At 39.8% G+C, this 7,548-nt stretch overlaps 1 protein-coding gene across 5 annotated transcripts in view; it reads right to left on the bottom strand.

Moving 5' to 3' along the window:
• The window catches only part of RBMS3 (RNA binding motif single stranded interacting protein 3), a 704,594-nt gene that overhangs the window by 679,506 nt on the left and 17,540 nt on the right, over nucleotides 1-7,548 (bottom strand). The window lies entirely within an intron of this gene.

Below are 7,548 nucleotides of genomic sequence, written 5' to 3'. Positions count from 1 at the left end.
AATCTACAACTTGTCCTTCCCCTACTTTTCGTTCTGAACTTTACTGCCCAACGTACTATAAACAGGATTTGAACAATAGTATTTATCCAGCAGAAAGCACTACTGCTATCATCAGTTAGACCTGGAGTAGGCTGGGGAGATGACAAGACCACAAGGCATACAGGAGAAGGCATACCGGAGAGAGCAGTAAGTTATCCACTGTACACACCCTTTAAAGATATGCAGATGGGGAGGGGGGGCAGAAAAAGGAAAGCCTTAGGCACATTCCTGCTAGCTCTCATGATTAAATTTCTGCTTTTACAGTATTTAGGGTTTTTTTTTCTAAACCTTCAGTTCTAATAATCAAGGTATTTTGTCATACTTGCAAATTTCCCTTTACAGAAAGGTGGTGGGCAGAGCATAAGAAAAGCCTTGAAAAGAAGATTCCTCCAGAAGCTAAAAAGCAAAAGTCATTCATAAATCATTCATCAGTCCTAAGCCATACTCATCACTGGGATCCTGCTTCATGACTTGAACTGCAATGTCTACCATAACCACTGAATTTCCCTTCCCGACAGGTGAACATAACTCATTTTGCTCTGTGTGCTAGGAAGCTCTGGAATTTTTCCTGGGATTTTAAGATAAACTGTCCCTTCAGGCTCTTACAGTCTCCTCTTCCCTTCTAATACCAAAGCCTCAATTAGACCATGATTAAAGAGCATGTACTTACAGATACCAGCAGAAGGTAAAGGTTGTCAGTTTTACTACAGGTCAGAAATGTGTTTCTCTCTGTATTCTAGACTTCAAAGTTTAATGGGGAAATAGAGTTTACTAAAAGACAAGTCAGATTTTCTCAACAGGATTCAATCTTGATTATCAATTAAACAGGCATAAAAATATCTAACCAGATGGTTTCTGCCAGTCAACAGAAGTCTTAAGGGGAAGAGAACTTACACTCATTGACAGAAATATCTAACAGAAAACTAAAACAAATCCAACAGGAGATGTGCTTCACGTGATGCTTTAAACTCCTCTTTGCTAAAAAAACCAAGAGTGAATCTGTGTATTGCAGAATATTGTTTAACAGAATTCTTCAGCTCCATTTTCTTTGTGAATTTGTTTATCATGCTTCAGGAGTGCTGCTCAGTATTTAGGAAAATGTGATGCAAAATTATTAAGTACTGTGGCATAGAAGCCAGGCACTGAACTCCTCACCCATTTGCACTGAGGCACAGCTCCCTTTATTCTCCTTTGCTTTTGACCAGTTTCCCTCTGCTTTCCTCACACTTCAGCTTCTGCACAGGTTCAAACACCTACCTATTTTTTAATTGCCAAAGAAAACGTTGCTTTCTCCTGCACAGTTCTTCTGTGGTTTCCTCACAAAGATGACACTATCCCATAGTGTTTCGTGCACAACATTCATTTTTGGATCAGTAACAAGCTGAAAGTCTGGTAATGCGCACTCTCCTAATTTAGAAATGGAGCTTTATGACACTGAAATATTGTAAGAAGCTTCACTGCTTGCCCTTCCATTAATTTGTTACTTACTGTGTTGGATTCTCATCAGCAATTCTTAATTGATGTACTCTGAGCCATGCCATCAAATATTCTCTATGGATCTAGTTGGCAATAATGTTTAATTTCTAAATTTTGGTAAGTTAGTGATTATTTAGATTGTGATTACTTCAGAGTAAATATATTCTTACATTTTGGAAAGCCCCAATAAAGAGTGGGCATTGCTACAGATAAATAATATACTGCAATAAGTATTCTTATAATGGTAATGAATGATGCACAGCCATTTTCCAGATGCTACAGAACTAATTGTGCTGCCAACAGAAGCAGCCAAATCCAAAACAGATCCATATGAGGAATTACTGTTGAATCAACCTCATCAGTGAGAAAAGCTTCTGCCACACAAACCTTTTTTCACCTTAGCATAATCTTCATAAAGTTAATGAAATGCAGCCTAGCCCTGTTACAGCTGTAAAACCAAAGTAACTCCCATACAGGTGAGTTAGAACTGATGTAAAGGAGAGCCAGGACCAATAATATTTTCCATCAGGGCAAAGATTGATGTGTTAATGCTGTTAGTGATGTGACACCACTGCAAAGCAGCCTCTGCGTGGAACTGCCTGGCACAGATTCCACTCCGACCCAGAAAAACAATGTAGTGGGGTAGAGCTGTCATACTGGAGCTGCATCACCACCCAAAAGTTCTTTACATCCTCAAGTCTTACAGCACAGCTGGCCCCGTTGGTTTGTCTGCAGAGTAAAATATTTCTCCACAAAAAGAAAAAACGTATTTCTCCTCACATTTTAAAGAAGTAGCCAAGTAGGATGTATTATAGACTTTAAGACCAGAAAGGGTGTCTAGAACATCTAGTTTGACTTTCTTAAAACAAAAGACAAAAGCCTTCAGCCAAATATACGAATATACAATACAAACAAAATCACCAAGAGGAAGACTTATACCACAACCTTTCCTAGTCATCACTTGGCTAATCATTAGATTTTTAGTATTTTTAATCCTCCCTCATAAATCAGTACCTCTAGCTCCCAATTATTTTTGTAACAGGATCTCTGAGCTGTATCATGTATAGAAAATTGATGACCTTTAAAATAGAAGGTTTACTTACACAGACATTAATTGCTGTTGTAGCACAGGTGAATAGTTAAGCAGGCCTATGAAACATTTCACTCAAGAACCTAATTCAAGAGAAGGAAATACTTTACACAAATTCTTGGATGACAAAAGGTCAAATGCAATGAAGTTCCTATTAGTGAAAAAACCTGCTTAGGTCTATTTGCCAAGTACTGCAAATAGGTTAACCATACACATAATTAAGTTCTGAATCCCTTTATAATCATATGGCATCAACCTGATTGCAATTACTGTGCCTTGGGCAGAAGATGTCATTTTAAATAGAGAATCACTACTCTAGACAGGTTTTATAGATGATTCTCATTGATTATCATTTCCAATTAAAGGAAATAAAAGCATTAAATGGCCACTTTGATGCTGGAAGTGACCTTTCACCTGGACTATTTCCCTAATGGATGAGGGTTAAATTTACTGTGACAGCACCTAGCCATATCTGGTATGGCCTCAAATTTGATGTTACCAGTATCACATCAGTAGCAGGCTGAGTTGGTAAGACCATGACATGCAGTGTTTGTACCAGAAGTATGATTAGTAGTATCCTAGGGAGCCAAAAAACCTAGGCATTTCCAATCACCTACTTTAGCTAAAAGAATTCAGTAGCTAAAAGAATGACACATAGCTATACTATGACCTACAACAGGGTTTTCAAAGGAACACACATTTTTCTCTTTTACATTTTTTTTTCTGCTTAATGTACCTCAACTTCATTAATTTCAGTTCTGAAATGTTGGCATTCCCAGTAACAACCAATAACCACAAGTAAGTAAATCACAGGTAACATCCCTCTCTCTAAACAAAGAAAATATTGTATTTCTAACATAGTACTGCCTCTTTCAGTTAGTACAGCCATGTGAAATTAAATATAAAAGCTCCAGTGAGTGATTTTTTTACTAATCCTGTGTAACACATTTTGCAAAAGTGTCAAAAAGAAATATAGTTCAGTTGCTGAATACAGAATGGAAATTGTTTACTTTATAATCCAAACTTCTCTATTTACATAAAAATAACTTCACTACAGCAGAAATTTTAGGCTACAACACAATATTAATGGAGTTCGATAGCATATTATTCTAAATGGGTTATTTTACAGTCATTGCAACATTAGATCTAAATGCAAGACATAGACTTATACTTGCCGTATATTTTAGTCTGCAAACAATATTTCAAAAAGAGCCACAGGTAAGCATCAGAGAAGAGCTTTTCTAAAACTACCACCCTCCTAAACCCCGTATATGTATACAGGCACAAAACTCTATTTTAGCATTAATGTTACTTATCTCAGAATTACAACCCGATATTTCCATGAGAAAGACTGACAAACACATCCTGGTTGTAGAACAAGCCATGCATCACCTTTGCTTTAGTTCTTCACTGACAGTTTTTTGGTGTTCCTTTTACTGGCACAGTTTTGTTTTATATTGGTTTTACTGTTGTGCTAGCTGTAACTGTACACTACACATGCCTCTCTACAGTCCATCCACGAAGGAAATGAATCATTACAGCTTTTACTTACAGGGCCTGACTTCTCAGTGCAAGCTGTAAGGTTTCCATCCTCAGTATCACTCAGCACAGGGGCGCTTCCATTAGATTGTGTTATTAGCCAGGAGTCCTCTGGAGAGCTCTGCTTCCACCGGAAAGTGCCATAAACATGAGCCGCAGTGAATGCCAGCTGGGAAGAGAAATGCATTGCTGTATCCCTTTAATGGGAGAAGTTGCTCCCCAGTGCAGCTGGCAAGCTGTTCTCAGGCTCCCCTTTGGAGCCAGCCAGAAGACAGCAGCTCATGTTCACCAGGAATTACTGTCTATTTGCTATCATCTTCCTTTAGACTGAAGCAGTATTTTAACAAATGGAATAAATTTTTTTTAAGCTGCCTTTGCCATATGGCTGGGACAGTCTGCAGGCTTCTGCTTTGGGAGGGAGGTGATCCCCACCACTTCTCTGAGCCTGAGGGAAACTGGTATTGATGTCAGCAGTAGCCATGAACCTGAGGAACATGTCATTTACTCCAAGCAGCTGTCATGCCTCGCAGGGTCAGGGCTCCAGGAGGGCTGAGCACCCTCCTGGCAGCCATGGACTGTGAAACCAGAGCTTTCACACCTTTGGTTCTGTTGCCTCTCCAGAGCTATCTGACCTTTTGAAATCTCTAGGCTTTTTCCTGAGGACCTAAGAGGTAAGCACCATTTACTGCTGGGACTTAGACGGTTCTGAAAGTCTTGGCTCCACACCAAGTGCCAAAGTGCTAGGATATCAGACTTTCCTGCAAGGAATATCTTCACGTAACAGGCTCCTGTTCAGCTTGCCATTAATCCACACCTGGCTGTGAGAACCTGTCTCTGAGTTACTGAAATAAGATCAAATCTGAAATTCTTCTAAGGAAATATTTTTGAAAGCTCAGCTCCCCCACTGACCCATCAACTCTCCCTCTAGTTGCTGGATCTGTTGAAGCTGCATCCTCAGAGATCCACAAAAAGACATGGAGAGGAGGAAAAGAAAGTAGTAGGCAAAAAGTTAATCTTGAGTCTCTCTTGTCCAGTGCCTAACGCCCACCTACTAATGAAGAAAAACAGAATAATAACAAACAAAAAAGCAAATTAAACCAAGGAAAAATAGAAGGAGGGGTGGAATAAAATAGAGGGAACTTCTCAGACCTTGACTATAACTGGGTCATTGTCACTAGGCTGTGATTCTGTGGAGCACACAGTTTGAGAGACAGAAGACTTGGTGCACAAAGCAGGCCACAATAATGAGCAATGGCAGATTTGCATGTCAGGTCTTTCCACCATAGTACAATTAGTCTATTGATACTGTAGGCATGACTAAGGATACCCTGGGATATGAGGGTAAGTGATAGAGACAAAATGAATGATTAAATGGCCTCAGACCTAACTTGTGACCTCATTCTATCATAAACAGCAAAAAGTGAGAGAACTCGGATGTGGATCAAAAACCTGGCAGGGTTAGCTGAGCACATGAGACAAAAGAAATAGCACAGCACACTCATTCTTGGGCTGCCATGATGTTCAGTCTGCACCAGAGACACAGAAGACACAGGTAGCATCTGGCTCCCAGAACAACCTCGCTAACTACCAGGGGAGATGATTAGGCTGCTTCCAGAGATAAAAAGCAGCATCTGCTGATTAAGGAGAGCCAAGAGGCTGCAGAGACACTCTCAGAGTCTGCTGCAGAGCTGTATGCAACAAAAAGACTGGAATCCACGTGAACAAGATGTCACTCTCCAGATCTCTTATCCATGTAGCACACAGCTCACCAGGCTGAACGGGGACCAATCCAGAAATGCTGGTTAACTCCGCACCACAGTCTTTCCCATGGTCTCCACAAATCCAACTCAAAAGCCTGGTTCTATGCTCTTCTGTTTGCTCAGCAAAATACAGTCCCCTTTAGGCTCTAGAAAGTGTGCTCAAGAGGTGCCAGGATAAGTCTAAGAGACTAGAGTCACTAGGGTGTGGCAGCAGGTGAGAAAGGTCATCTTAATTTTCCTGCTCTGTCTGCATTGCTTCCCCATGGAAATTCTCAGGGGCCCTTCCATTAGACTGTGATATTAGCCACGAGTCCTCTGGAGAGTTCTGCCAGCCCAGTTCATTTCATTAGCAGCTACAACCATGAACAAACCACCTTGTCCTATGATGCACTCCCATTCCAAAGAACCAAGCATTATGTAACACTAAAAATTTTCCAAATCTGTCCTATGTCATATCTGGAGACCAGACAAAGGTACTTGCTATTATCCACATGTGTGGGAGAGACAATCACCTTTAGAGATAAATTTGTGGCATTTGCTCTTTAGAAACACTGAAATGCAGTGATTCAAATTCCTAATGAGACCACAAAAGAGTCTGCTGTGGCTTTTAGGGAATAAACAGACATGATGAGATTTTGGAAGGAAATGGGCACAATTGTGGTAATCTGTACAGTAACAAGAAATTGCTACTGGAGATATACCCAGACACAATACTGCAATCGAGAGATTGCACAAGCAGCTGAATATGGGGGGAAATTGACCTCATCAATAACAGAGCTGCTTCAAACAAACAGGCATTTACCTTTTCCACCATTCTTTTTAACTTTTTAATCCCTACCATTGCAATTGGATAGAATCATAGAATAATTTAAGTTGGAAAAGACATCTAAGATCATGGAGTCCAACAGTTAACACTGCCAAATCAACCCTTAAATCATGTCCCTAAGCCTGCCCTGTTAAACTCCTGTCCTCAGAGTTATCCAGCTACTTCAGCTTCCATCAGCAATGAGTTCCAAGTATGGCAGAGCATTTCTTCTGACTTACTTGTGACTTTGTCACTTTTAACCTTCACCTGCTTCTTGCTCTTCCCTGATGGTAGAAAGAGCATTACTTGCTCTGTAAAGCCTATACCTTCATTGTCTGTAACCTTTTATCATCTCACTTCTGATTCATTTTCTCTCCAAGGTAAACAGCCCCAATCTCTTCAATCTTGTGCTATATGAAAGTTTTTCCTTGTCTGTTTAAAAACTGATTTGTGTAAACAGTTAAAAACTTACTCTGTTAGCTTAGCTTGTATCTATAAATTAGCCATGCATATTAAATTTGCATTAGCTAGGTTTAACTGAATTAAGTGTATCCACACAGGATTTTTCATCAAATTCCTAAAGTCAGTTTAAAATGACACCTTTTGTTAAAGCAAAGCAAATGAAAGTGTAGTTAGGCTATAGCCAGTTTCTGATCTTCCAAGAAGAATTCAGACAGTTCTTCAGGAAAGGGTATATTTCAGCAGACCCCTTAGAGAGTGTTATCTCCATTATCCTGAAATTCATGAAGCCCCCACACATAGCAGGGAGTAATTCTTCTGAAATATTTTCAATCAGCAACACAGGGATTTGTTATAGAATTAACTTAACAAGTTTTACC

This window comes from Passer domesticus, chromosome 1, assembly GCF_036417665.1.
Source record: "Passer domesticus isolate bPasDom1 chromosome 1, bPasDom1.hap1, whole genome shotgun sequence".
NCBI classification, from domain to species: domain Eukaryota; kingdom Metazoa; phylum Chordata; class Aves; order Passeriformes; family Passeridae; genus Passer; species Passer domesticus.
The sequence above is the reverse complement of the archived record's forward strand: the minus strand, read 5'-3'. Positions and strand labels throughout refer to the sequence as shown.